This window comes from Thermobia domestica, chromosome 2 (genome assembly GCF_964235325.1).
Source record: "Thermobia domestica chromosome 2, izTheDome1.hap1.1, whole genome shotgun sequence".
In the NCBI taxonomy this organism is placed as follows: domain Eukaryota; kingdom Metazoa; phylum Arthropoda; class Insecta; order Zygentoma; family Lepismatidae; genus Thermobia; species Thermobia domestica.
In genome coordinates this window covers 311,877,936-311,905,179 of record NC_137455.1, presented here as the reverse complement: position 1 = coordinate 311,905,179, position 27,244 = coordinate 311,877,936, and the positions used below count along the sequence as shown (strand labels likewise).

General features: G+C 36.8%; 1 protein-coding gene across 1 annotated transcript in view; it reads right to left on the bottom strand.

Annotated features, from left to right (window-relative positions):
• The window catches only part of Dad (Daughters against dpp), a 70,720-nt gene that overhangs the window by 41,725 nt on the left and 1,751 nt on the right, over positions 1 to 27,244 (bottom strand). The window lies entirely within an intron of this gene.

Genomic DNA, 27,244 nt, shown 5'->3' with positions numbered 1-27,244 from the left:
TAAGAGTGACATATGCTTTTCGTACAATATACCAAAAGCAACCACAAGCGGTTGAATGTGTCATACATTGTACATATACTGTATATACTGTATTGTACAAAAAACTACATGTGTTTAACTTGATTTTTCTCCATTTTTAAGAATGTGGGTTAGACTACTGTTGCGCTCACCTACCTCAATTGTTCTATGTACTTTATTATTTTACTCATTAAACAATTCTTGTAATATATCTATCTTTGAGTACTAATTTTTTTTCTACATGTTTTGTTTAAAGAGTTCCGTTAACACGTTCTAAGATATGGTGTTTTACGAAGACAAATGCTCAAAATTGAAAAATATCTCTGACTTATGGTTCCCGAGATATGGGTCATTATATCTCCAGAAATCCGAACTATTTTGTCCAATATCTCGGGAACAGTAAGAGTGACGCGAAAAATTCCATCACTTCTTTCAGATAGTTTTTGATGCTCTGTCGAATTGAGGGCTCAAAATTGAAAAAATCGCAAATAACATACACACACACACGCGCGCGCGCGCGCGCGCCTACATGCATACAGACATAAAGAAATCAGTAATGAACTTTTTTAAATGTGTTGAATATATTTCAAGTGACTTGCGTATTACACAATACAACTGAGAACCTCGAACAGATGCAGATTATAAAATTTAATAATGAAAAGATTATATAAATTCGAATAATTATTATTCGTGGCTATGCAGACAGCGTACGAGCCTTTGGTGTTGAAGACTCGGGTTCGATTCCCGGTGGGAGCGAATGTGGTATGGATCCCACTTTAAAGTGTAGGTACACATCTCATATAGCCCCCTCCTGAACGGGGTGCTAAAACCAAATCCAATCGATAGCTATTACAGATTTATTATTATTATTATTATTATTATTTACGGTAGTAAGTAGAACATTCTTGACAATAAAAATGGTCCTCAGCCCACATAAAAAAATATTTAAAAAACCCTCTAAACCATCCAAATAAATATCTGAAAACAGCCTAGTTACTGATCTTGAGAACTATCATATTAAAGATTTAAACATTATAACATAATAGCTACACTAAATTCCAAAGTAGCTGATGAACTAATCCTGTTCATTTTCAAATCCTGTTTCATTTCCGGAACAGAAATCTAACGATTCCTTAGATTTCTAACGATCTAACGATTCCTTTCATATCTAACGATTCCTTATTACGTCAACTGATAATTGTAGTTGATCAACAAGACAGTACCTCGTTCAATATAGATTACGCACATTATGTAGAAATGAATATGAAAACGTTTTCAATAAAAGATTATTATTGTTACTCGTCATGAAATAAATGATTTCCCCCCCCCCCCAAAAAAAATGGTTTCGTTTTACACGAATAAAAGCAATCTTTTATTATTGTATTTCAAATTGAGCTATCTGGCTAGGATGAAATCCTCCCAAAAACAAACCATCTGTTTGGTTGAAATCATGAATTCGTAAATACATAAACAACTGTTTATTGTAATTTGCAAACTTTCTCGTGGTCAATGGTCAGGATTCTTGCCCTTTGTGTGGGATATCCCGGGTTCATACTCCTATGAGGCTTCGAGGGATTTGGATTCCATCTGAGATTTTAGATCCAAGACTCATTATTCCTCGGTGCTGGAAAATAATGTTGAGCTCAAGTAAGCAAAACAAAACATTCACAAGACACATATGTGCTACAAACTGCACTCTGTTTTATTTTTAGTCTCTTTGAACACAATAACGCGTAAGATAATTTCGTGCATTAGTTTATTTCCATTCCATAATAATAAAGCAAAAAAGATACTGCTCTTTGAGTATCCATTTTATTTCTATATACAAAGAGAAGTTCCGACTGATTGATCAACGCCCAGGCCAAATTGCTTCAGCTAGAAACTTGAAATTTTGATAGTGCATACGATTTGTGACGTAAAGCACCACTAATGAAGGATTCTTTCTTTTTTGGGGGGAGGGAACTCGACAAGGAAGGAGGGAATACGAATGGCAATTATTATAGTATAATATCCATATCTCCGAACCTCTGAAGGGTAGAGACATGAAATTTCGTATATGGACTTAGAGATGTTTCACCGCTTTTTACACTTCCCATAGAGATAAAAAAGATGGGATTATTATAATAGAATGACCATACATGGAAATCCTTCAAGATTAGACAAATGAAATTTGGTATTTGGACTTTTCATTTAAAATAATTCAAGACGTCCTACATTTATTGATATTTCCCTTAGAAAGGAAGAAAAAGGCTATAACAAAACTGCCATAATTCCCTTAACATTAGAGACACATTAGGGGTATGAAGCTTAGTATACACATTAGGGGTATGAAGCTTAGTATACACATTAGGGGTATGAAGCTTAGTATATAAACTCCTCATTCAAAATAAGTGAGAATATGCCACAGCATTTGAGGAAATTCCGCTTTAAACGAAAGAAGTTGGACAATTTCTATTTTCTTCTCATTATATTAAAATCACATCGAGGTTGTTAGACTTATCATTGGGAACTACTGTGAGGGTTCATGTAGGGTGGCATACCCGGATTCATACTCCTATGAGGCTTCATGGGATTTGGATATCATCTGAGACTTCAGATCCAAGTCTCATAATTCCTCGGTGCTGGGAAAGAATGCTGAGCTCAAATAAATTAAACAATACATTCACAAAACATCTGCGTGCCACAAATTGTATTCCCACGTTTTATTTTTAGTTTCTTTGAACAGAATAAAGCATAAGATATATTTCGTGAATTAAAATAAAAATGAAATGAAATATTTCAGTTTAACATCCCACGATTATGAATTTCAGGCTAAATGAGACGATGATTAAGGCAAGTGAATGACGACGGAAGATTTGGTGGAATGAGAAAGTGGGAGGAAACGGGAATATCCCGAGAAAACCCACGGACACGATTATGTCCACCACAAACTTACTTGAGCGGGGATTGAACCAGGGGCCCATGCACCAGAGGTAAGCACTGTACCACTCACTGGGTCACGATTCCCCTCACTTTTTTCGTGAATTAGTTTATCTCTATTCCTTAAGAATACCAATAAAGAAATGTAGTGTTTTTAATTGTGTCACTCCATACCAGTGGCGTATTTACGATTTTGTTTCGGGAGGGGCTTTGCTAACTTTCGGGGGGGCTTTGCCTGAAAATGTGAAAATTCTGCAAGATATTTTATTTACTTTACTATACTAAGAAAGATTCGGGGGGGCTTAAGCCCGGAAGCCATCCCCCTAAATACGCCACTGCTCCATACTCTAAATAAAATTGTATCTAAGTATATATTGTACAATTCGCGGCAAAAAACCTGCAACATGAGGATGTAAGTTTATTGTGAAACTACGCCTAACAGCACAAGGAATGAACATAACGTCTAAGTGGAACGAATCACGCCAGGATAAACCTCGGCCTCCTCCCGTGCACACTTATTTTGGAGCAAAAGACTTCGTCATTTCACAATGAACTTATATGCTCATGTTGCAGGTTTTTTGCCGCGGATTGTACATGTTACACTTCGGTTCTTTCAAAGTCTGTTCAACTTAACACAGATGTTTTAAGATAAAAAGTTGGACTTACATAATATTTATGTGGAACTTTCTTTGGTTCCTGGAAAATTTAAACTGTATGATTAAAGACATTACAATTTTAGGTTATTATTGTATTCATTCGTGTGGTTCCGAGTTTGATCCCGATGGTTGTAATGTATTCGGGATATAAAATGAAATGAAATTTCTCGTTTAACATCCCACGAATATACCCTTTGGGGTAAAGGGGTCTGGTGGAACGACAATGTGGAAAACGTGAGAACCCTGACAAATCTCACGGATACAATGTTGTCTACCACAAAGTCACATGGCGTAGGATCACACCACGGACCTCTCATATAAAAGGTGAGTGCTCGACCACTGAGCCACAGTGTCTATTTCCTCCAATATATATAACCAAATGGTGATGTGAATGGATCAATTGGAATCAGTAGGTCCAGTCTAATACATCTTCGGGTGCTGAAACTGGATGCTATCAAAGTAACTGCAGAAGATGGTAAAACTGACCTGTCCAGTCTCTCAAGATACCATCTTTCATTTTGTACTTGTGGAACACAATTCTGTAAACCAGCTTTTAATAGCTGCTGTGTTACACGCTGAGTGTGACACGATACAAATAACTCTGACAATGTGAGTTAGAATATATACTTAGTGAAACACTGTATGGCAATGTCCTATTACACAAGAAACAAGAATAAGACAGTCCCCGTACACTCTCCTACGTCTTGGCTACCTGGCAGAGACTCCCAGTTCGAAATATCTACAACTAAAAGCAACCGATGAACTAATACTACACCTCGTGACTTCTTACTCTTCATTCTCACAGTTTCCTTCACTTTCACTTCAATTTCCAAATTTCTGTCAATAACGTCTGCTCCAATTCACCAATTGAAGAAATGTTTATTTTCTTACACTCTTTCACATGCAATCGAAAATCCGTTTTGTAAATGAAATGAAATATTTGTGTTTTACGTCCCACGATTAGGCCGGTTAGGCTAAATGAGACGGTGATGATGAGTAATGAATGAAATGGTGGAATGAAGAAAGTGGGAGGAAACGGGAGAACCGAGGAAACCCACGCACACGGTGTTTTTCCACCACAAAGTTCACTTGACAGGGGCTGGGATCGAACCTGGGATCCCAAGCACCAGAGGTGAACGCATGGAACCATCAACACCAATGAAAATAAGTTCCTATTAATCTATATGGCATCGAACAAAATCACTCTTATTGAATAAAAATTGTTGCTTAATGCTTCTATAATTATAATATGCTTGGACATTGCCTAACAAGAGATTTAAAAAAATAAAAATCAATTTTGCCAAAATTATTTAGTTATTCTCATATACAAGTACTTTCAAAATCTGAACTGGTTATCGACTATACAATGCATTAGCTGGAAACCGATTCTTTTCGAATCATCCACATGGATGTGCTTTTGGTTCGCTTATAATGTTCAACACATAAATAAATACAACTCAATGCTTTTATTGTCCACGGGCTATGGCTGGCCAAACTGCTGTGAACTACACGAAATTTGAACTCTGACAATCGATTTTAAAAGTATTTGTTATATAGATTAACTAATACTTAATTAGCAGTTCTATAAAATTTTAAAAGATGGTTAACATAAATTCATGTAGATAACAGACACTGCTAAAGTGACCAATTCCCTTAGTAATATTTTCGTCTTCCTCGTGGCTAACGGGTAGTGAAAATGAAAATGTTAATGTAATGTCCTACGATAACACCCTTTGGGCTAAAGGAGGCAGATATTAATGAGTTAGTCTTTATGAAACAACTGTTGGTATAAGAATATGGGAGGAAACGGGACAATCTAGAAAAAACTCAGTCACGATGCTGTCCACCACAAACTCGCATGGGCTGAGATTGAATCAGAGACTCTTCACTCCAAATGAGTCCCCTATCAAATGGTTAAGTGTTATTACCTTCTGTGATGGAGACCCTAGTTCGATTTCTGTTGGAAGCTTATGTGGTTCGAATTTCACATTAAACTGTAGGTTCACGTCTCACATAGCCTCAGTACCGAATAGGGACGGTAATTTCCAAAAACGAAGTTTAACGCTCCTTTTCGGCACCGAGGCTACATGAGACGTGGACCTACGATTCAAATTTCACGGTTTCTCCACTGGGAATGGATGCCGACACTCCTTGCACAACAAACATGCACGTTAGCCAGTAAACAAGCGGCGAGAGAACGTAAAAATATATGTAAGAAAAATTGCATAGGCTCATTCAGATTTAGTGTTCTTTATGAACACTGACACTATAGCATGTGAGACGAGAAACACATGATCTCCCGAGAATCTAGCTCAGAACCACGAGTGCGCAAATCAATAGGCATTACTCTTATAATAAATACACTTTTCGGCAAATAAATAAATATATAAGACCTTTTACAGCAACTGGCCAAATAATAATAATATCCTCTATTCTAACTTATAAGCATTTTCTGATATGTCCTGTGTTAAAACTAACCCTCTCCAACAAGAACGTAGCACCAAAATCAGTTGATTCATTTCAAACACACAAGTCCTTGAAATTCTAAATTTTATTATTTCTACATTATTTCATTTCGTCATCTGTATAATGGCTCTGGCTGGAAAACTATTTCCAACGAATATAAACACACTAACATAAAATTGACAGAATATTCAATCCGGAAGAAAACACGTATGCACTGATCAATAACAATTCCACCAATCTAGTTTGTCAAAATTAAAAAAAAAAAAAAAAAAAAAAAAAAAAATGAGTTACTTTTTAAAAATGATAATAAACAGAAGAACGCCATTACATTCCTGAGGAGAAGACATCTCATTCATCCTTTAGTTAGCTTACGTCGCCGCGGTCAGATCTCGAAACAGTGACCTTCAAAATAAAAGCCCAACCCACTGCAGAACTGAAGGTTATTTTCTTCGTCAATCAGATACGCAGGAAAGGGGAATCTTGGTATTGCAAATTCACTATACAACACTTTACATTTATTTACAATGTGCGTGTTGATTTTTTATATCTTCCATGTTGTACAATGTTAATTCGCTATGTAATACGGAACTTTTTTTTTAATCTTTCCCCCATCATTCAGTTTACTTTGTTGATAACTATCTCTTAGAAAGAGGACGTAAAAAGAAGCCGCAAAAAACTAACAAATTAAATGAACTCAACTCTATTACTCGTACAGATTTCTATTGCATGCCTTCACTTCAATTGTAAATTCAAGTGCAATATGATTTGTTGCATTTTGTGCCCATGTATGTGAATCTTAATTGTGACTAGTCGCTGCAATGGTCATGTGTAGTGGCGACACCCAGTCCGCTCCGGCCTTGCACAGAAGCTAAACATCTATTTTTCCACGCGGCATTAAAGTTAGCGAGTTTATATAGAAAGTGCTTCCTTCTTTCACAAAAAACAATTCATCGCTTGCTTTTCGATTCAGTATGAACGATGAAAATTCATCTCAATTCCCGTTTCATTCGATCAAACAAGCTACGAAAAGCTTTTATCCACCTACACCTCAATACAGAACACAATGTCAAGACACAAGACACGAAAGGAAACCGTTCCGCGAAAGATTTGTCTGGCTGGCAAAGTTTCGCGTTTTGCGTGCAGGCGACTGAAGTAAAGAAGGAAACAGACGCAATTAGAACTCTGGCGCCAAGAGCGGCCCGGAGCCCGCTTATCTGTCGCCAGAGCCTAGCAATTAGGCGGCCCGTCTGCCAGGGCCCTATTTGGTCGAGGTTGCCTGGCGGGCTCGGCGCCGCTAAGAGTCTGGCCAAACCAGGTGTCGACACTACCAATAAGAAACGAACTTCGGTGGTAAAGATAAATTTTCTATATAGTTGTTCGTTGCAGCTTATGAAATCAGTTAGCCAGCATACACGGCGGCCTCGGCTGCAGAAGCAAATGTTCGTAATAGAGTGAATACGATCGACTTCATGGCTTCTTTCTGTAAGATCACGGTGTTACAATGTCAGAGTTTACCTACATGTCGATTGATCGTTTTTTATGTTCTCTTTTCTCTTGTTCAAGGTTATTTTTTTTCTTTTTCCGTAACGATTGACCATTCAACTGGTCTCTCTCTTTTAGGTCAGATTTATAATCAATCTTTTCGTAATTACTTTCTGTCTTTTTATTTTAACATTCTAGCCACACACCGTTACATGTAGAAACATAGGGAAATGACACCAATACACTTATTCATTGCACACTTCATTCATCCATTCATCACAAATCATACCCACATTCTTGTATCGTATTAGCGGGAATACTTTCCCTACCTTAAGAGAGGTTCCTGATTCGAACGATGGATAGGATTTACCACACAAGTTACATATATTTTCGTAAGCTCAGCCGTTTTATTCATTTCTTACAACACTCAAATTCTCATTAATAGTTTCATGAATAATTCGGAACGCATTGAAAATGTCTCATGCATAGGACCTTTTTCAGTAAGCTCTTTTATATAACGATTTACATTTGCAAATATATATAATTGTAAAAGGGCCTTTAAAAAAAAAAAAACATACAGCAGCTTCCTAACGATGTCCGGAGACAAGTCTGTCTTACAGAATTATCTAAAGTTTTTCCTCAGTTGAAGGAATGCATACTTCCTATTATTTACAATAAAAAAAAAACTACTGTATCTCCAAATCTATTTCCTTGGCACTACACATTAACTTCATGAAAAAAATCTACATAAAAATAATCTTTGGAATGAAGTCGGCCAGAGGCTTTTATAGCAGGATTTCTCAATCTGTGGCACGCGAACCGCTGTTAGTGTTAGTATGACTTATGGTGACAATGCTTTGGTAGTGTGCCGGTGTAAAAGGTCAAGAAAGTTTGTTCTATAGTACAGGTATCATATCAAACATTCACTGGTGGACTGATAGAATTCCTGAAAATGGTTCGAATCAGGATGACCAGCAATGGAATTCGAGACCCAGATCTTCCAGCAGTTAGCTGTAAACGCCTTCGACACTAGCTTGATTACTTTGCTACGTATGTAAACAAAAAAAATAGCACGTGGCTCCGCGTAGTGCAGTCGCTGACGCTCTCGCCCTCAGTGTGAGAGGTCCCGGGTTCGATTCCGGTGGGAGCAATCGGTCGAAAAAGCTTCTCAGGCCAGCCATCCTGAACGAGGTTTTCCTGGGTTTTTCCTCATTCACACCAGGCAAATGCCGGGGTGGTACCTAACTTATACGTCCCAGGCCGCTTTCTTCCTTCCCTTTCGCCGGATAGTGTGCTTGCCGAGGGACGTCATCCCTCATACGTGACGGGCTAAATAGCCATAGCTGCCGAAAGCCCAAAAATCTAAATAAAAAAAAAGCAGGTAATGTGCAATAATACTATTTTCTTTCCATGGTGTTATGTTATTCAATTATTATATTTCTATTTTAGCTAAAGGAAATACGGTGAAAAGTATGCACCAAACAAAAGAAAAAAGTGTGTGTTTATCTTTAAACTAGTCTTCTCATCGTATATCAATCGGAATTTTGAAAAGCCTAAGTTGCAATAGCAACAGAAGCCCACATACCGCCCAACACAACTGACTTGTTAGGAAAGAACAAGTTACATGCAATAAACCAATGTAAGCAATTAACTACCAATCGAATGTTGTAAAATTAAACAACGAGAGTTTCTTTTACACTTTTTTAAGCAAGAAAGTTTACTACTTCATTAATTCAATCTACAGTCGACTTCAAAAGAAGTTGGAACGCCTACCTACCCTCTCTTCGGATTCTTTATACCTTTACAACTAGAAACTAAAACAATTTCTTCGTCTCCTATTATACCGTTATTTTAAAATTTGCCAAAAACGATTGTAGTCTTGTATACAAGCCCTACTCACCCATTTGCTTGTCAAATGTTAGCCAGAAAGGATTAGAAGAGGTAAATGAGTTCACTTTTTATTATTTTTTAAAAAAAATTAAATACCGGTATTATTGACAAATGATAGGGCCTATTTGAAAACAGCTAACAGGAGAGGTAGAAATGCCAAGATACTATCTTAATGAATTCCCACCGCGTACTACATTATTATTACTTTCACTGTTAAGAACTGTGTTATTCCTATTTTCCTTGTTGTAATTTCTAAGGGATAAGAAGAGCATATACTTTCACATGTGTCATTTCAACTTCTTTTAATAACAGGCCTAACTTTTCAATCCAAATTCAAATCCCTGTATGTACACCGTGGAGTTAGTGTGCAACCAGCGCATATGTTCTTTATTTCTTGTCCACTTGTTGGACTCTCAGTAGATCAGTGGTAAAATGCTCACTTCTGGTATTAGAGATCCCTGGTTCGATCCTAAGCCATGTGCGTTTGTGATGAACAAAAGGATTTCCTAAAGGGATTTCTCCTCCCACATTATCATTCCACCAATTGATTCATAATCTTTGTTTCATAAATCATGCGGACTGTAACACTAGAAATTTCATTTTATCTCAATACAAATTCGTGGCGGAAATATTTAAATATCTGCTTAAGTAAAGTGATATCCCCCTCCCCTAAAAAAGAGAACGTAAAACATGAAAAACCCTTATTTTTATTACATTGTAGAACAAAAATAAATTCGTGCTCCCATTATTATTATTATTATTATTATTATTATTATTATTATTATTACAAATGCTGAATAACTTTTTTCTCATGCATTACACAGAGGGGAATTTCTATAAGTTTTAAGTAGTGATAATATCTGGCATAGCATCGCAAAATAATTCAAGGGTTGATTTGAGTAAGGACCATTTTTTTTTCAAAATTAGTTTCACAGGGTGTCTACTGGAATACCAGAAAGTAAATTCATGACTTTTTCATGACTTTTCATGACCTTTTTGTTCAAATTTTCATGACCATGGCGATAAAAATTTGCCATTAGTAATAATAAACCCCTACCATCAGTGGTGCATCGGAACTATGCGGGTTGCTAGTCTTAAATATCACTTATTGTGAATCTTAAAGAAAGAATCTAAAATTCTGCCGCCTTGTGCTCGAGCACAGAATAGCACTTACCTAAATACGGGCCTGCTCTTACCAGTGAATCACTCTATACTGTATTTGAAGTTTTAATTATCCATCTAGCAGAAATTTGTCTGAAATTAAGCACTCAGAGAACTGCCCAAAGACAAAACAAATTATAAAAGAAATTCGTTTTAAAAAATAGATCATCAAATTTAAAATCTGCAAACTCAAACGAATAATATTATTTGCATAAGTCTAAAGGCCCAAAAATACACAATTTACATTTCTTAGAAGTAAAGAAATACCAGATCAGAAAGTTGGACAGTAAAAAGTTGTTACTATATTACAGAGACTAGAAGATGAAATGGGGAGCAGGTAAGAAGACAGTAAAGTACCAGTTAGCCAGCATTAACTGGTGGGGGAAATTCTCACAATTACTGACCTGATACAACTGTTTCAGTACATGCAGTATGAGGTATAAAAGTATGAAGTATAAAAATATACTCTGAGATTTCAGATTTGCATGACCAGTTGGGTAAATAAAGGACTTTTTCATGGCTTTCATGACCACTAAGCAAAATATATGACTTTTTTTTATGACTTTCATGACTTTCATGACCAGTAGACACCCTGTTTCATTTCATAAATAGGCCTATGTTTGGATATGAACACACGTCTACACAAAGTTTATCAAAGTATACGACGCAGTAAACATAAGCTTATATCTGTAGAAACTAAGTACGAGAACAAAATACGCTTATGTGAAAAAGATTTAAAAAAAAAAAAGTTAAATTTTTTTGTTGAGTCCTAATCAGCGCCGTAACTTAGATTTTTTTTCTGGGAGGACAAGCATTAATAGCGTATTTGGGCCCCTATAAAAAAGTTGTTTTTCTAATTCTTGGGTTCCATCTTTCTCTTACCCCCCCCCCCCCATCGGAGCCTGTGGGTCCATTCGCACGGCAGTCTGCGGGGCCGTAACTTATGCTCCTGGGCCCGTTCCATACATGACAAATTAAGGGGACAGTATTGACAAATCTCAAAGCCATACGAATAAATATTATTTCTAGGCCTCTGATAGTATACATGTTTTTCCTGAAATGGGCCCACGACTCTCTTTTATATTATTTAATTACCTTTTGTGTGCTGTTTTGTATATGTAATGTGGTGAACCTGATTCATGTTTCATTTATAATTTAATATTCGTATCGTACATGGAGTAAGAAAATTTTGTCGTAAAATGGGTCCCCCTCGAACGACTGGGAGCTTCCCTGCGGGGGGGTTATTGCCCCCTGCTCCCCATAAGTTACGGCCCAGGTCCTAATCCAAATCAACCCTTCAACTGACAGCTATTTGAAACAACTTCGGTCTAGAAAGTCAGAAATTGACAATGGAATCAGATGTGCTGACCACAACACCAAATTAAAAACCATACCCATTACTTTTCGTAACCTGTCTAGTCTGACAGTTTAATTGATGATGATAATGGACTACAGTTTAGCGTCATTTTTAGCAGCAGAGGTATATGAGACGTGGACCTACAGCTAAACGTGGCATTGGAACCACATGAGCTCCCACAGAGAATAGAACACGAGTCCCCCACGTCAAAGACACATACGCCAACTACATAGCTGCAAGGCAGCTCAGGAGTTTAGATTATGAAGTAACGAAGGATACAGGGAAAGGTCCAGTACACTTAAAAGTAATACACCGGCATTTTCTAGACAGAACTGAGAAAAACACAGTCTTTATAGCCAAATTGAGGATCCTCGACTATGAAACGTTAGACGTTCGTTCAGCACGTATAGACTGATTGTTCAGCGTAAATACATTTAAAGAAGAACTCGTGTTCATTTAATTACTTTCATATCAAAACACAAATAGAAGAATGAGAGTTACATTTCAAGAAGTGCAAAAAAGTGAAAATTATTTGTTTCAATCCTAGTACTATTTTAAATACAACAAAACTATTAAGTCCTCTTAATTAAGGTTGGCCATCAGGCTTACTCACCCACCCCACAACCAAATTTCGCGCCCTGTAAATCGATAGAGTCAGTTTTGGCAAACGGGGGCCAAAATTACGCTTAGTGAGCATAATCCCAATGAAGTTCATGAGCGCGAGTATGAGGAATATGAGCATAATTTCCCATAATGTTATGTTAATGTACTGTCAACATGAAAATCTCGATCCTTAAATTTATCATTGCAAAGCATTCTTACTAGTAGGTGTTTGCTCATTCTCTATATTGTACACAAGTATCAAATGAGTTTCTCTCCTTACAATTAAGAAAACGCATTGTGTTACTTTCCACTTAGCTTTTAAAAGTGCGAGAAGACCTACTGAACTCAGTAACAGACCCAGGTTAAACAAATCGCAGGTACACGTTTCACTGACCTACCTCAGGGAAACTCAACTATCTTGTCATCGATCGCTACGTCTTTTCGTGTTCTGAGCTATCCTCATCTAGCTATATCGCTGAAAAAAAAAAAAAAGAAAGAAAAGAAAAGAAAAAAGAGCTCCCATGCGTAATAGCAGTATTTAATAAATAAACGAAATAACTGAAAGTCAAGTGTAACAACACGAGATCCTTCATTATTCAACTTTCACGTATGAAAGCTAATGAATACACATATCAACCTTAAGTAGTACTCAAATTCGCCGTAGCAGTATAATATATAGTGGTTTGCAGAACTGTGGTCTACACACAAAAGAGTATTCCTCCTTTCAGCAGTGTTGCTTGAATTTTTTATACAATAATTTCGCATTTATTTTTAAACAAGTGTCTCTTTTTCTCTGCGACTGATAGGATTATAATATAAAGAAGCTATCAAAAGTAGATACGATTTTCTTCCTCAATAATTTCGAAATGCATACGTGAAACGTTTTGAGCATTAACGTTACCATAACTTAAAGAAAGCATGGTTTCCCCAAATGCACAAAGCCCCAAACATACCGCACTTATGTTTTCGAAGATTAATAAGAATAATCACTAACATATATAATTACTATTCTTCTGTTGACACTCTTACCGAAAAGAAATCAAAGTCAATTTTGAATGCTTTCATTTGTAAATGTGCACAGCATTCACTTACTAAACATTTCCCAAAATAAATTTAGTAAACTGCATACCTAATATGTTTTTTCATAACTGTACATCATTATTATCATCATCAAAAATGGATATACACTAAATTAAGCGCCGAAGCTAATCTCATTACAAATACGAAGAAGAATGAACTTAAGTAAGGGGCAATGTTTCATTCTAATTCATCTACGTCATTTTGATATACAACTATAAATTGAAACCTTTCAGTTTGACGTTCCATGATTATGCCCTTTAGGCTAAGGGAAGCGATGATTAAAGCAAATGAATGATGATGATGGAACAATCGATGGAATGAGAAAGTGGGAGGAAACGGGAGTACCCCCCCCCCCCAAAAAAAAAAAACACGGATACAATGTAATCTACCACAAGCTTACTAGGCTAAGGATCGAACTAGGGATTCCATGCACCAGAGGTAACTGCTCTACCTCTGAGCTACCGTGACCCTCCCAACTATAAATTGAAGTATATTCGCCTACGCTGGAGTTTAATGTCTCTATCCAACACTAACATTACATGAAACGCGCATACACTGACTCCCACTGGGAACCGAACTTGAATTTGCCGCATTTATCATGGATTTGCCACTGTCAACTGGGTTAAGAAATTCTATCTAAATTATGCAGACAAATCTGTTCAGAATCCAATATTCTATTTTCAGACAGTTGGATAACGTACTCATACAGTCTAAACTTACTTTTCAGGATTTCGAGTTTATTATTTCTCTATTAATTTAATGACGCTAAAACTGAAACAATGAAAAAATCTGTGTATTAAATTAACTCCTGCATTTACGTCCTTAGTGAGCAGCGCCGATTTCTATGTTAACTTTGGTGGGGTCCGTTAGTGTAATTGTGTTTCATTGTCATAATCGCAGCGAAACAGACATCCAGTTCCGGAGGGGAAGTTTTAGCCCCTTAGCCCCCTGATGCTAACTGGATTCAAAAATCATAATCATGCGATGCAATAGTGGCCGTTCTAACTACCTGCCTACCAGAAAGCTTTATCGCGAGGAAAAGTTTATGAGAAGCTGTTTAAAGATCAAAGCGACTAGTTTGAGTTTCAATATTTTACAGTATAAATACTTAGATAATAATAATAATAATAATAATAATAATAATAATAATAATAATAATAATAATAATAATAATAATAATAATAATAATAATAATAATAGAAAGGGGATTTTTGAAACTCCATAGACACATCGATTTACAGGAAAATAAAATGTATCCTGCAATATAGATAAACCAAAAAGCAATTTTGTTCGGTGGGTTGCAGGTCAATCAGAAATGTGAAATGTCCTAGAATAAACAATTCTATGCAACACACAGAGAAGTCAAGGGCGGTCGACAAGAGCAAGGTTAACACGAAAATCGATATCATAAAGCACACAATAGAAAAACGTTTGTAGTTTCTAACTGTTTGAGTAGTTGGAGCGGAATTAATCACCGATTGTTTTATAAAGCACTTTTTCGCTTGCACTAATAAAATATACCGCTTACTTGATCCATCGCTGCAATCAAAGTCTACAAGAAATACTCCTCGGCGACAAGAATTAGCTTTCTTTCTTTCTTTTTCTTTTCGTTTCTTACGACTTTCAAAACGTGCGACAAAGCTGAAACTTCTTAAACTATTGGGTTTCATAGCAATTAGCACGTACCTGCAAAATATAATGAAAAAGGTGGACGTATATCTGAAATATTGTTGAATATTATGGGGTAGACCACTCGTCAATTAGCCTATCACATCGATCATTTGGGTCATTGGATGTTGGGTATCAAAGCAGTGAAAGAGCTTGGTTTGGTGAATCAGACAACATGAAAAACATTATTCTCCCCCTCCACAAATAAATGCACGAAACTAAGTATAATATCTTCCACAAATTAAAATATGCTCCCTATAGATGAATTATTAATACATGTCTCGAGGGTGCATGGGATTTCCAGTTCGATTCTCGGTTAGGATACAGTTTAGATGCTAATAGAGCACTGTTAGATAATTGGAAAACTGTTTAAATCTTCTCTAGAAAACGACAAATAACACCCATGGGAGCCAATGTTCTTACTACTTATCACCCCAGTTAACCCACAAACGCCCCTTGTGCCACCAGTGACCCACTTTATTTTTCACTACGTTACACGGGTTATATCATTCATTTAGCCAAACCACTGTTGTTCCAAACCGTTGTTCCACTTCAGGCACACTACCCGTTCTCTTGTTGTACGAATTTCGTTCAGTTTTCTTCTCAGGTTTTCGATGTAACACGGTATTGTTCAAGGCAGTTGCTAACGAATAAAACTGGTCTTGGGCGTTTGTGGGTTAAATATGCATCACCTGGCCGACCATTGCTATCATGAGCTGCAAAGCCTAAGAATTTTATATAAACTAGAAACTTCAACCCTGGTGCCACAGCAGTGGTCAGAGAGTGAACTGGAGATTCGTATTCCCTGGAACAAAATGTCTCCACTCCACCATCTACACCAATTTCCGTGCTTTTGTGTTCAACGGTTCGAAAACAATATGTAATAATCCATCTCTCTCCAAACCCATTTGGAGTGGAATTTGCAAATGTACACACACAGCCTATCGAGTCTGCAACCCTTATTACAACTACAGATTTTGGTTGTATAGCAGCCAGGATATCACTTAGAAAACAATCTACTAGCAAGCTTAAGATATAGTTGTTTTTTTTTTTTTTTTTTTTTTTTTAAGTCTATTTGTCGGGATAACTAAGATTTAATATAAAACGTTTCAATACTTTACATGAAACACAAAAACACTCACACTCGTGAAATAAATACATGAATAGTATTTTAATTATTGTGAACCAAGTTACAAGATTCTGAAATAACTAAAAGTTATCACACCAAAATCAGTAATTTCAGGAGGGTCGCAATTACAACCGCTGACAATATGCACATTAAAAATCAACTGTAAACATACAGTCGAAGTATTTCTGAAAAAGGCATCGTTCCACGTAATCATTACTTTTCTAAAAAATACAGCTGGTGGTTATACATAGTATAGCTCCAAACACCGAGACATTATGACACGTGGTTCTTCCACACACGATCAAACTCACGGTCTTTCAGACAAGAAGCCAAATATACTGTCTAATTAGGTAAAAGAACAAACCTAATACGTAAGAAATACTTTTTTTTTTTTTGCAATGTTTCTTGTGGCTATAATTACATAAACCAACGTTTGAAATGCAAATAATATTCTTCATTGTCTCTCTAATGGTTAGCGAGGAGAAACGGCGACATAAAATGGAAGAATATGTCAGCAACAGTTAACCGCAACCTAGCTATCATCAAATTTTAGAGACGGAAATTACACAAATAATTTCCAACAATATCCACACAGACACAAAACCTGGCGTCGTCTGTAAAAAGCCACTTTCCTTGTTTAGCTTTTACCTTCTGTACTTGCACAGGTGGTCTCTGTGTCGCCACACAACTACTGACTTCCGCTCCGGGTAATAATGGAGTTTCCTCGTCCCGATCTGTCCGTTAAATTATGACGGGATGGGATTCTGTATTCCGGTAACTCAAAAAACGGAACTCACTACTATGATTATGTAGCAGGAAATTAAAGGTCTCGCTTAAGTAAATTTGTTCTTGCTTATCTCACACCCCTTTCACACAGACACAAAACAAAACAATTCTTATCCACTTGTTCAGGATGTTCAAAGTTGATTATCAAAGATCATCAAATAAACCTAATACATATTTGACTTCTTGTCGAGACTTCAGACAATCATGGCGCGACTGATAAGATCTATATCAATATTTGAAACTATCAACATGAATGGACTGTTGTCTACTAAATGAGAATTCATTTTAACCAAGAGAATAATGTAACTTTTGAAAATACAAAACTGATTACTAGCAGTAATATCACGGTGTCATAAAAATACAGAAATTCAGATAAGTATACTCAAACTGCAGATCAAAGAACGACGAAAAACCACTGGAAAACTAGGAAATATCAGTATGGAGACAAACTTTAAGAAATCCAAATTTGTAGTTTTACGTCCCACGTTTTGCCCTTTAGGATAAAGGAGACGGATAATCAATGATAATAAAAGTGAATGAGTATGGAAGAACAGGTTGAATGAGAATGTGACAAAAGACGGAAAGACCCGGAGAAAACCCCATGAACACAATGTTGTTCACAACAAGCTCACATTATCAGGGATCGAACCAGAGACCCCTCGCACTAGAAGCACTCTGCCACTGTCTCCTTTGAGATAACTGGTTGGATAGACCGGAAAACTATTAAAAAAGAAGTTGCGAATATGACAGAATGTGGCAAAAGGTAAAAGTGAAACGACAGAAGTCTGTAACTGATACACTACATTCAAGTTCCTTAAATCAAATTATTATAACCCTGTTGATAACGAAGCAGTTTACCGAGAATCGCTGTGGACAGAAGTTTCTCGATTTCCAGTAAATAGCTTGCAAAAATCGACAGAACACGTACGTACAATGATGAGTACGAATCTATCTTGCGACTATCAATTCGTGGACCTATGAAAGCACCCATGTGATAGTATTGTTTATATTGTCTCTGAAACAAACACTACACCAGTTTGTTACTCACTGTAATCGTATAATCTATTTGCGTGTATTCTGGAGCTTTCCTTACTTTCATACACACCTTAGGAAGTGCTGGAATGGCCATCTTTAAGAATTCCTTAGACTGCAATCACACTACTCTTGCTCACTAGACCAGATTTGGGGCTGTCTCATCTTAAAAATAGTTGACCACGAGACACCACCAAGAGACAAGACGAAACGAGACGAGACATACTATTTGTAGAAGCCTCGTCTCGTTTTGTAAATTTATATAAGTTATTAGAATCCTGCGTTACAAGAGGTCCACGGACGGTATGACAATAACATTTAAATCATATTTATTATTGGAGTATATTTTGTAATAACTAGCGGATCTTTAAACGTCGATAACTGTTCTTTATTGTGGTCGTATAATCACTTTTATCAATTTAAAGTTATGAATTATGTAACACTAAAAGAGGTTTGCGATCTAAGACCTAGGTGAACTAGCGCTGTCCACGAGACTTGTGAAATTCTCTCTAATAATAATAATAATAATAATAATAATAATAATAATAATAATAATAATAATAATAATAATAATAATAATAATACTTCATGTCTAGTGAGTGAGCAACAATACTCGAACAGGTCCATGAAAATGCTGTCTCGTCTGTAGAAGTATTTGGAGAGTTGTGTCGTCTTGTATCTCGTCTCGAAAATTCTGTTTCGTCTCGTATCATGGACATCAAAACACAAACGAGTTCTCGGGGAAACCACTACGTAACGCATGATTTTTTATTTTATTTATTTATTTTTTTTTATTATAGTCATCCCAACTGTTATCATTCATCAATTATCAATATACCGACGATGTATCGGTCTTCGCAACTAGACACGCAATAAATATCACATGCTTCTTAATGGCCAAGTAGGGTACGGAAGTGCTACCTGTTCACGTGTGCTCGATGAGGGGTGGGTGCCTTGGGTCCACTCTCGAGTAGTGACTCGCATCCGTCCCGTCTCATATAGCTCACTTGTTTGACATGAATGGAGTGGAATTCAATGAGAATAGAACCAACTACTGAAAATCGAAACCTGGATTTCAACATAGAGAAGCTAAACATGTTACCCTACCACTAAGCCGCTCGCCTCGGTGCAATAAAATAGGTTACACACACACACACACACATGCACAACTGAAAGACATCTATCGTCAGTGTAAACATCCTTATTGCCAGTCATTAAGACAAGGTAATTTCTCTAACAAGACGTTGAAAATATATAATTTCTCTTCGACAAACCTGAGAAAATTATAACCTTCGGCCCGCAAAGGTCGCCAGCGTCCTTCCTTGACTGTGACATAAAACTGTAATGTCGTTACAAGAGCCCAAGGTTGGTCTGATCACGAAAACACTTTTTCCCAACCAACAACTCCCATAAATCAACAAGGGAAAAATGGAGAAGTGGATGTTTGTACGTACTAGTAATCGAGAGATTTCACGTGTCCATTTCTGTTTCTGAAAATTGCCATATTCAATATTTAACTCGTAGCACCAGTACATGTTGAGAATCATACAATCGGCAGCGAAAGTGAGTAACGACTTACATAGGATCATTCTTCAGGAACTTCGTAGTTTAAGGGACAATTTGAGTTCTATTTATTTACTAGGAAATGCCCCAAATGCTACAGGGGTCAATATTTTGCGTTCTTCTGCACCTTTTATATACAATACGCGTGAATTCGAGGTCTCGCACATTGTGGCCTCGCGTAGCGTAGTCGCTAACGCTCTCGTCTGTGGTGTGATCGGTCCCGTGTTCGATTCCTGGTGGACACTCGATTGAAATAGTGTAAAAGCTTTTTCAGGCCAGCCATCCTTAGTGACTGTTTTCTGGGAGTTTCTCATTCATACCAGGCAAATGCGAGATGGTACCTAACGTACAGGCTCCACGCCGCTTTCTTCCTTCCCTTTTCTCAATAGTATGATCGCCAAGAGACGTCATCTCTCATACATAAAGGGCTAGCATGGCCATAGATGCCGAAAGCCCAAAAATCTAATTCCTATTCTAATCCTAATCAAAGTCTCACACGCAATACCAACGCCTCGTAGGTAGGGATGCGCATGAGACGAGTCGAGACAGGATTTTCCTGACAAAATTCGAGTCGAGACACGACTTTTCCAATACAGAAATATACATTTTTCGAGTCGAGACATCACTTTTACAGCACATTTTGAAGACGAGACAGCCACAAATCTTGTCTCCTGCGCATCCCTACTCGTAGGGCATCTTTGTGAGTGACCCTCATCCCTTTTTCTTCCATTCTAAGTCAAATATCTAGCTACTTATAACCTTAAGGGATTCCAAGGCATACACCTCCGCCCTTTCTCTTTCCACTTCATATTCCTTTCTAGAACAAATATTAAAAAAGAAAACAAACAGCTGAAATACGTGTTTAATTATTTAAAATTAAAGTTGTTTTTTTTTAATACTAAATTTCATACCTCTGACATTGGAGATATTATAATAATTCCAAACCAATCCTCTCCCCTTTTATCACCCTCACCGTCTCTCTTAGCCTTGGACCATAACCGTGGGAAGTAAGCTTAAAAAAAAATCCACGTCCATATATATTTCTTATTTGTTATGTAGTGTTCAAATTTCAAGTTCCTAACTTCAGCAGTTTGGTCTAGGCGTTGTCCAATCACTCAGTCAGGATTTCTTCTTTTAAAAGTAGATATATCCCAATACAGTTATTTTAACTTCACTTCGAAGCCCTTGTGAAAGGAAATGCGCACAAAATTTCTAATTCAATTAAAAAAATAAATAAATAAAGTTCTTCATAGGCTATAATAGGAATAATTTACCTTTCAGGGAATCACGTTTTCCCGTCTGATTGGAAGTATTTTCAACTGATTACATCACTTTTTTTTTTTTTCGATTTTATTTAATGTGAGATCAGCTATGGATTGCCAAGTGTTTTTTATGTAAACAGTAAAGGTAGGTACGTGCTTATTTCTAAAGTACTACATCATACGACCGCACTTCTCTTAGAAGGTCATATAATAAATGGGAAAGAAAGATGTTTTGACTTTAAGAAATATCATGCGGCGTTTCTTTGGTACGACTAACGTAGAAACTTTGCAATAAAGAATCGAACTTCCGTAGACGAGGCAAACGCGTTAAAACTACTATTTCTTATATTCAAATACTTCACAATTATTCTTTATTATAGAGTCGTCACTAATTTTAACACTAAAAAAAAAAAAAAAAAAAGAGAAATGTATCAGCCCTATTTAGCGGACACGTGTCGAAACAGGTGATGTGATTGAAGGACCAAATCATATGTACTTACTCCTGAAGTTGCCGTATGAATTGAACATACAATGTGATAACAAGAGTTAAGTACATAAAATTTAGTATCTCACGTGTGTTTCTAGCCCTCTTTCCTTGCAACTAATATTACTCAGAATTTTATTTTATTTAACTTTTTTTTTAAAAAAATTCTCGACTCCACGAAGCAGTTTCCTCGCCTTAACACTCAATAAGCATGACGCAACGTATCTGACATCCTTGTCGCGCCAACTAAAACGACGGCGTCAACAATTTCTCAATACATTCGAGTGGAGCCAAGCCGGCAGGCACCATGCCACCGCTGCCTTCCACTCACTCACACTCATACAAACATACAAAAGGCTGAGACCGTAAGCTCTCCATTCCAGACAAGAATGGGGAGAAAATAAGTTATAAGTATGTTTCCACAGGAGTTCAGATTATGTTTAATTAGAGTTCCTCCGTATGCTAAGTGGCAGCACTTCACTTATGGATGAGATCTTTCTTAAACAGTAAAATAATCACTTAAAAAAAATAATAATAATAATAAAAGTAGCCGATACGGACAGCAGCCTATATCTTGACTTTCTGAAGTTCTTTTTATTAGTTTAACCTAGACAACGTTGGCACATGCGAATCAATGAATTTTTATTGAACGACATAGTGTGAAGAAATAATATTGCGAAACACTCGTAAAATCCTTTCAGAACTGTTTTCTTATTTAAACATTAACAGCAATCTTTAACAGAAAAATACTCTAATGCTTTAATTTCTGCATTAAAGTCAACATTTGAATCATACAAATATTAAGAAAGAAAATAGCATAAAAAGTAAATACTTGAAAAAGAAAACAAAAATCTGAGTTCAAAATTCAAATCTAATGTACAGTACACAGACCACCTCTCAATTAAATGGACAAAATGGCATTTTCTGCACTAAGGATTATATGTATGGCTCGAAAATACCACGTGCGACGCTTACATGGCGACTAGAAATAAAAATCTGGCGCCTACCTTATTTTTCCAAGCCTTGATTATATATGTGTATTATTAATTCTAATGCGAAACATGACTGGCAAATACAATATGTACGAATTGAAAATTAACAGGATTTCTAAGTTTTTGAGATAAGAATTGCATAATATTCAAAATTTTAGCTGACAATTTTAACTGCACAGGATAATGGCTACTACTGCTATGAATGAAATCATTTGAATCCGATCAGAGTTTATGTAGATTGTTCTAAGGATTTCTTGGGTTTCCTCGTGGCTAAATGGTTGGCAGTTTCGGCTTTTCTTTCTGAGACCCAGTTCGATTTCCAGTGGAAGTACATCTGATTCAGATCTTACGTTGTTCTACTTGTCTATGCAGTGGCGTATTAGGATTTTGTTTCGGGGGAGGCTATGCACAACACGTGAATAAGCACTTATATTTTTTTCTTTTGGGTGCCGACAAATTTTAATGAAGTTGTGTATATAACAAATATATTTCGGGGGGCTTCTGCCTGATAGCCCCCCTAAATACGCCACTAAGTCCATGTCTCTCATAGATTTGTGCTAAAAGTGAGTTGAAACTAAACAACACACTAACTCTGTGGCCTATGGTACCCGGAAGTCTAATGCCGCATTCACAAAAGCTCTCCATTAACTTTTGTCCTCTGTCAACTGGATCCAGTTCCTATTTCCGCTAGATCCATCCTAATATTGTCCTCCCATTTGCGCCTAGGTCTTCCTAATGGTCGTTTTGCAATTGGATTTCCATTTACAATTCTGAAAACGCTTCTACTTTCATACATTCTGGCTACATGCCTGTTCACCTGGGTCTCCTAGACTTGACCCTAACAATGTTTGGTAAACGGCAATCTTCTTAATATGTGATGCACAGGCAACTGGAAATTTCACGACATGGCAGATATATGACCAAACATGGGAGAGGGGGACGCGGTGGCTCAGTGGTAGAGCGTTCACCTCTGGTGCTTGGGGTCCCGGGTTCGATCCCAACCCCCGCCAAGTGAACTTTGTGGTGGACAAACACCGTGCTCGTGGGTTTTCTCGGGGTTCTCCCGTTTCCTCCCACTTTCTTCATTCCACCATTTCACTCATCTCTCATCATCACCGTCTCCTTTAGCCTAACCGGCATAACCGTGGGACGTAAAACTCAAAGATTTCATTTCATTTTCAAACATGGGAGAATAACTCGAGCCGGGAAAGAAACTTGTTGGGCCTTATTGGACCTAAAAATGGGGCTAATTTTATCATGTATAAACTTGAGGACTGACCTGTCATCCCATTTTTCCTATAAATGTTGGCTGACAACATCGAACAAATGCAAAAATACAATTTATGGGAGTTGCATTTAGTCATACATGTATATTTAACTATAATGTGCTACAAATAGGCACTGAACTTAATGTCACTGTGTGCTAGTTCGATTACAAAACCCTTCATATTCTACCTATGACATCGGTGTTAGTAAATTCACACATAAAATGGAATTTAATTTAAATTGGTCTACTTTACCCTTGGTTATGCTCTGAAAGTTATATAAGAGGGAAAATTAATGGGACTGGTTATTACTATGGAAGAGTTGAAAGAATGAAAATCCGAGAGAACCCCGAATATAAATTCCACTACTATCACTACGCTGTCCACAAACTCATTGTCTGGGATCGAACCAGGAATCCATGCCATCAGAGGTACGTGCTCAATCCCTCTAAGTCAGCGTGTTCCCTTACTGAATTAGTGTAATGTAAATTATTAATACCTGGAATACAATATAATCCGAAACTTCTTGTATATGTTAATAACAAGTACCAGTGACACGTGTACACAATGGGAAGGAATTTGGTTTGTACGAAGTTTGAAACAGGAAGTAGTACATTTCTGACATTTCCGCCTTGAATAGAGGGTGAAGAGAGAAGATGGTACATATTCTTAGAATCCTAAATCGATTCCAAAACAGGAAAACACAATTCCCACTATCTCTTATTTTTGTTCTACTCAGATCAACATTTGAACCGAAAGTTGTAGTTGATCTGTAAGACTTCCGGTTCTACTAAATACTAAAAAGGATGTACGTAAAATGTAAGGCATGCGTCGAAGGTGAGTTACACGACGTTTCTTGAGACAGTTAATCTATTGTAGGAAACCGCTTCTCACTATATAGCCTATTTCTCATGCGTGGGGTCCATGGTTCGATCCTCGCCCAAGTAAATTTGTGGTGGACAACATCATGTCCGTGGGAGTACTACTTTCGTTTCCTCCCACTTTATCATTCCAACAATTCTCCCATCATCATTCACTTGCTTTAATCATCGTATCCCTTAGCCTATGGGGCATAATCGTGGGACGTTAACTGAAATATTTAATTTCACTTCATTTCTCACTATTTATTACCGTTTGTGCTCTATAGTAATCATCTTGAAAACCGGAAATTGTTGATTTCTACCACTTCCGGTGGATGGATCACCATCTACGAACTCGATTCGTAACTTTTGACCTACATCCTGGCAAAAATTGATGGTGAACTATCAAAGTATGGACGTACGGACAGACATTAGGAGATGATGATTACAGAACAGTCAGTATACAACACCCATGAGCAGGATTCGAACAAGCGACCGACACACAGGTCTTGCGATTACCAACCTACTGTCACAGACCCCTTACCTTATTAGATTCTTCTACAAACCTAAGTAGAAGACCCCTTACACCTAAACCTAAGTAGTCTCAATTCCATTTCCAAGCCAAAGTAACAGTCATACTGTTGTATTTTCATTTAGCCTACAGTGAAATCAGAACAATCATCAAGGAGCACACCATATAAATTTTATCTACAGTGAAATCTATAAGAAAACAAGTGTTTGTTATATACAATGTCTATTTTATCTTTGTCGGTATTTTATTTAAATTTTACACCATCTCACGAACGCTACACAGCGCAATTGAATAGGAATTTGCTGTTAAGAGAATGGTTGGATATTAACTCCATTGAAAAGAGGCAACTCAGAATGAATTAGAAACCCTTCTTCCAGTTTTGCTTTTGGAGGACTCTCGCTTTTCCAGGAAATGGCAAATCTCTCTTTTCGCACCACATTCTTCACAACAGAACAAAACGCAAAGCCTCAGGCTATAACTATGCTGCCAAGTTCATGAATGCACAAATAGAAGTAACCCATGGATTCATCCGAGATGCCGACAAAGAAAATTCCACAAACTGAGGAATTTTGCGTGAAGGTTGAACCAACATTGACAACTGACAACCACGTGTCTCCCTTCACACGGTGCTAATAGATCGGGCTACAAGATTAATCTTAAGAGCTTATAAGCAAAAGGGCAAAAATAGAATACAAAAGAACATGCTTTCTGTCTTGCTTCCTTTGTACTTTTGAAGTGGTGTGCCTGTTCGGAATGTCAGATGCTTTGAAGGTGAACAAGACAAGACAATCTAACACGGTGATCAAATATGCTCCTTCAATAAAAATAATAACTATAGTTTTCTAATATGGTGTATTTCTAGTTACGTGACGCAACTTTTATACATATACATACATATACATCAATTCAATGGCGGATCTTGAAGTCACATCGGCAAAAAATACAATTTTATAGTTATGAGCTAAGGTAAGAAAAATTACCAAGAATTCGGGTATTAGGTAAGTTTCTTCCCTTACCTTATAAAGATATTGTAGCTTTTACCGATGACTTTCCTCAAGAACCACCACTGTATTCATCACAATACTGTATATAGGCCCATATACATACTTAGAATGTCAAAGTATCTTAAAACGTCTTTCTCGATATCATATTTATTTTATTTATTTTATGGACCAGCGATTACTTTTTAAAAATCTAGAATACAGCAACAGCAACACTGTTTTATTTGGTAACGAACTCAATAATAACTCCCTGGTATGTATACCTATATCCGGATTTTGAGCTACGGAAGTGATATGAAACATTTACATATCAATTTCTTGGTTGCACATCTGAATGTGATTGATAATATATGTGAAGGACATTTATGTGCCCTCCCCAAATTACACCCTTGACTATCGCGTCTAATTCTTTTAACATTAGGCTACCTATAGTTTATAAGAAACAATGGTTATTATACAGCCCTATATCACGGCATATAAAGTAAAACAAAGTGCATATTTTTCTCATTTATTCATGTTTATTCTTTATAGATGAACTGCTTTCTTACTACACTGGAAGACAGCACTCACCGTGCCAACAAAAAGTTGAATACACTGAAAAAAACAGACCCGCCTTCCCCAGCCCCGCCGGCTGAAACGGTGGCGCCAATAATGCTCGATTTATCAGTCAACAGATAACGTTATTATCAACAGTGTTAGAGAATTATGAACGAGCTTCTTACCCGTATGTCTTGTTTTTCTTTCTTTCTAAATTATAATTATTAAACGTTGAAGAATTAAATAAAAATCATAGTTGGTAGTTTGCTAGGCCCCAACATAATTATTCCGTACAGCCAATAACTAATGGCATTTTGACATAACTATTACATAATTCGTTCATTAGTAACTTCGGCTAGGCACCAAATGAACTACCGTGTAACACTTGTTTACTGGTAATTAGTTTCAAAAAGAATTAGTAAAATAACCTAAATAAAGTGAAAATCCTACTTATCTACGTAAACGAACATTACGCTGACTGTATTTCATGTTTAGGATAAA